Source organism: Frankliniella occidentalis, unplaced genomic scaffold, assembly GCF_000697945.3.
Source record: "Frankliniella occidentalis isolate FOCC.00 unplaced genomic scaffold, Focc_3.1 Scaffold41, whole genome shotgun sequence".
Lineage (NCBI taxonomy): Eukaryota > Metazoa > Arthropoda > Insecta > Thysanoptera > Thripidae > Frankliniella > Frankliniella occidentalis.
In genome coordinates this window covers 637,796-642,685 of record NW_026267171.1, presented here as the reverse complement: position 1 = coordinate 642,685, position 4,890 = coordinate 637,796, and the positions used below count along the sequence as shown (strand labels likewise).

At 56.2% G+C, this 4,890-nt stretch overlaps 1 protein-coding gene across 2 annotated transcripts in view; it reads right to left on the bottom strand.

Annotated features, from left to right (window-relative positions):
- Positions 1-4,890, bottom strand: part of LOC113203260 (uncharacterized) — a 61,235-nt gene that overhangs the window by 51,630 nt on the left and 4,715 nt on the right. The window contains exon 1 of one of the 2 annotated variants that reach the window (XM_026417844.2): positions 1,216-1,476. The exons of the other annotated variant lie outside the window; for it this stretch is intronic. The gene's annotated coding sequence lies outside the window, so the exon portion shown is untranslated. Of the gene's footprint in view, positions 1-1,215; positions 1,477-4,890 lie in introns of those variants that run through there. 2 annotated transcript variants of the gene reach the window in all.

Here is a 4,890-nt window from a genome sequence, read left to right as displayed (position 1 = left end):
GCCCCGTCCGACCGCGCCCGGGACAAGCCTCAGCGGGCACACGCGTATGGACTTGTCACTACAAGTACAAAAGAGCGGCGTCTACATTACATAGTAAGTGCATGGAAAATTGCCGGCAATCATTATCTACTCTCTCGTCAAATTAAATGTGAGAAAAATAAGAATCAGATCTCTGACGAAAATAGTATCCGGTGCTTAGCCATTAATCAGTCGGTTCGGCTGCTACCCGATCTCAGCGCCAGCGCCAGGCGCCCGGGCGCTCGCCAACGCCCTGTTGCAGCGGGCGCAGCGGCGGCAGCGAGGCGGCAGAGTAGTTTGGCTCGAGCGAGAGCTTCTGATTGGCAACCGGAACGCCAATACCTCGTTGGCGCGCGTTTGTCTCGGACTGCAAAGCGATCTCCCAGGAGCCAGGGCGTTCGCGCGGAAGGGCGGCGGGCGGGGCGGGGCGGACTTCCTTCGTGCTCCCCTCGCCAGCCGAGCAGCTGTTCCTTGCGAGAGTGGAACCGCGTATCGATACTATTACTTCGCCCGTTTTATTAACAAGTAGCGCCACTCACTGCAGTGCATAATTGATGCTTAAAACTTTCATGACGCGATCAATGGCGCCAATTGGGCCCTTTGTCCCCCACTGTTTTATTGCACACGAGGGTAACTATCATCCGAACAACAATGAACGTTTTCAAGAGGTCACAACTACTGTAACGCCCGCTTTACGTACGGGCCGCCATGTGGAGACTCGCGCCATCTGCTATCAGTCATCTCTCACAGCAGAGAGGCTGTGGTGCTGCAACGCTTACGCCGCCGGGTATCCAAAGCGAGCATCTCCCTAAGAAGCAGGTGTCGCCCGTCCCGTTAGGTGGTCAGCGCGGTCAGCCGGGTCTGGGCCGCCTGGAACCTTCCCCGGGGGCTTGACCACTCCGTCGTCGCCGACCCTGAAGGGCCCTCCCGCCCTCCCTCAACCTAACCGTGGCGTATCCAGGACCTCGGCACGGAACGCCGGATCACGGATGTGGAAGGGATTATTCACTATTTCGGGGACGATGAAAGTCACTTTGCGGAAGGCATAAAGTGCCCCGCCGTTCACTGAAGTATCCGCTCGTGCAGCACCCCGCTGATCTAGTCATGTCCCACGGGCAGACACCAAAGGAGTCCTGGATTCACTTGGAGGCACCGGCGGTACACAGCCGTGGATGAACTGACACTTTTCACACGCACCTGCAGGTCGGTTAGTCCAGATCCAGAGAGAAGTACAGGCGCCGGGATGATGGCGCGAGTCTCCAGAAGTTGTCCTCTTGCAGTTTTGGCACACTCTCTCTCACTCACACTCACTGCACTCCCGCACTGTCTCTGTCGCGCTGGCGCACACGCTAACGCTCACGCGGCCCGCACCGTACCGGCACACTCTGCTGCACCTCGCCGTTGACGGCTTGGAAGTGAAGTGAAGAGGGCCCGGGCGTGGATGGCCCAACGAGGAAGGCTGGGCCAGGACCGCGACCGCACGCCAGCCCGCCGCCGGCGCGAGGGGTGTGGCGGGGCACGGCGGGCGCGGCGGGGCAGGCGGGGCAGGCGGGGCACGGTGGGGGAAGGCTGCTGGGCAGCGCAGGGCCCCCACCACCACCTGTCGAGCAGCCGCCGAGCCCGTCCTGGCTCAGTGCGGGCCCGCGTGGACCGGACCGGACCAGCAGGCCAGACTTCGGAACGCCTTCAGAACGCCTTCGGAACGCCTTCTGACCCAGACTCCGGCAGCCAACCTGTCTGACGCGCCACCGCCGCCGCAGCAGTCGGGGCAGCCGCTGGTCCCTCCACCACTGCCACGGCCACGGCCGCGACCACCACCACCACCACCACCACCACCTCCTCCTCCTCCTCCTTGACGGCCACCACCACTACTTCCTTCGACGAGCAGCTTCCCCCTCCCCCTCCCTGCCCGGGGCCTGCCGGCGGTACAGATACTGTTATTCGTGCGTGTGCAGATCTACCCTGGGGAGGGGGAGTGGGGGGGGGGAGTGGGGGGCCTGCTCAATCATAGAGTTTGTGTGGAGGCTGTGCCGCCACTATCAGGAGGCGCGCCCAGGCAGCGCCGCCCAGCCCTGCGCACCGGACTTTCTTCTCTTCCTGATCCCTTTCTCCCTTCACTCTCCCCTTTAGCCGCGCCCCGCAACCGCCGCTGCCGTGGGCGAGGAGGAGGGGAGGACACGCACACACTCACTCGCACACTCACCCACGGGAGGGCGCGGCCCCGCGGCGGGGCGGGGCGGGGCGTGGAGACCCATGTGTTGTGCGGCACCGCGGCCTGTTGCATGAGCGGGCGCGGTGACACTGCGCCCAGCCCAGCTATGCACAGCAACACGACGCACGCACGCGCCTGTTGCACTCGGCATGCTTTCTCTGGGGTGGCGCCGGGACCACGAGGAGTTGTGCGGGGTCACTGCACCGCTACCGAACAGGAGAGGAAGAGACACGGAAGCGGGCCGGTGAGGTCCAAGAGCCTTGTGGTGGGCGTGGGCGCTCGATTGCATGGACCTGAGACTGTCACGAACTATCACCTTGTAAAAGTTCAAGCTCGCTATACGATGAACTGAAAGGGCACACGAGGAAAAACAAAATATGTGATCTAAAGTCACTAAGAGATTGTACAGAAAGTAGGGCAGTCAATAGCTATCAGTCTCTGCTATCTCCTTTAACGCCTGGCAGGTAGGCAACGTCTCGTCTGCAGTTCATGCGAGTGCTGCGGGGATGCCTACCCAGTGTCTCGCAGGCGCCTGCTAGCTCGCCTAATTTGCCGAATGAATGTGAGAAAAACGGACGAACTTTCTGGACGATCCCTAAGCATCGTTATCTCAGCAGAAAAGGATTGACGTTTAAAAAAATAAAAACTGGCCTCTAGTTTTATAATAGAATTGGGACTTGCTACATAGGCTAAGAGGCGTGTGAGGTACACTTTCCTGGCCACTTTGCCTTGAGAGGGGCTAAAATGTATTTTGCGACATTTTTTATACGTTGTTTAATAACTGTTCAATATCTGGCCAAAAGTGTCTAAGTGGTATTGAGAGCTTATGTTCAAAACTTCATGCTTCCATACTAAAATGCAAGGTTTTTCAGAGTACTTGCCTCTTGCAGTAATGTGGCCAGTAGCAACCATACAAACAGAAAATATTGTTTTGACTGTGTCAGTAACTTGATCCGCGGCCATCAATTTGTTTTCTTTGAAAAGGTTAGACATTTGCTACGAATGTATGTGTTTTTGGAAACAGTTGAAATGTCTTTCAATTAAGGAGAAACTTTGTTCTGCAGCGAACAAAGTCATGCTCACTTCGAATCCAGGTAATTTTTTCATTGAACAGGGTGTTCTTCATAGGCTTCGTACTTTTTTTCGAAGTCATTGTTTAACTGTAAAAGATATGCTCGTTGATTTACAATGTTATATTGTAAATTTAATATTTGCTAAATATGTATGTAAATTTTACGACCGTTCATGGAAAAATTTCACGTAAAACCTCCATCTATTTTTCACAGTGCAGAGGGTCCACGGCGCCTTATTACGAACAGAGGTACCGGTCCCGGCACGTTTCACCGTGTCGTAGGTCTGAGGTGTCGTTGTCGCACAAATTACTGGACGGTTAATCTGTGCGGCGTGGTTAGGTCGGCGCGGGAATTTTTGAGAGGTGTGTCTGGGTAACCCACATATCGGACCGTTCGTCGGCCCGCGCGCGGCTCTAGCTGGCAGCAGCTTCACGGGTGGGACATTAAAATTAGGTCCCAAAGGCCCGTCATCTGGAATGTAGTCCACATGTCGGCGAGTCCGCGCCGCGCGCGCGCTGCTGGGGGGCGCGGCAGCAGAGAAGGTCCTCCGCACACTCTAACAGTCTATTCCCAAGCAGCAAGGTGCGACCCCCGGGTGGTGTGAAAAATTTCCGGATCATGGGTCTCTGTCAGGCGAGGCGGCGCTGCGCGGTGCGGCACCTGTTTTACTGCGAGCAGCACAGCTGAGCCGTGGCGGCACACAGCACGAGCCCGTGTGTCCATGCGGGCCCGGGGGCCGGGCGGGCCCAGGCCGGGTTGGGCTTGGCTGGGCTGGGCTCCATTCCGCGGCTGGGCAAACAGAGAAATCGGAGAGGCACCGAGAGCTGCGCTGGGCTGCGCTGGGCTGCGTTTGGCTGCGCTGGGCTGCGCTGGGCTGCGCTGGGTTGGGCCGCGGGGAATGCGTGTGTGTGAGGGTCAGGTGGAAAAAAGGCAGCCCTTACACAAAACACACGACCTGCTTGTTTTCTTTCTCCCAACAGTTCATACAATAACGGAGAAAGAGTACGTTGACGACGTAGGGTAGGGTAATGTTCAGTCCACGTGTCACACTGTGCGTGTGCGTCGTACCAAGTACAGGAAAAAAATTTCGCTGGAGATATGTCGTAAAATTACGATACAATTCAAAATTCTAAATTTACAGCACTTGCTTTTCGCCTTGAATCGAATGAAGGGCAAGAGTGGAAAAGTTCTACATACGAAATATTTTGTTGTTGGGCAATGACAATATACATCGTACATATAGGAACATATTTATCACAGTGCAAGGATGGAGCTAAGTAGCGACAATCAATTTTGCATAATTGTATAAAACAAGCCCTCTTCTTTCCCCCCACAGTGTACATTGATTCTTTTCCTTTTCAGAAGGCATGTTTGTCAGACAGAAATTAAATTTTATCGGCATTTCACTTTGCTCGCTCGAATACATTTGCCTCTCCCCTTCCTGCCGCCGCCGCCGCCAAAAGTATATAAATTTTTGCTCGTGATTGGAGAGGAGCCCCAGCGATTAAGGGGGCGGATATCAAACACAGCGGGTCCAGCCGGCCGGCCAGCCGGTGGGGGCCCCGAGGGGGTCGGAGCGGGCAGAGC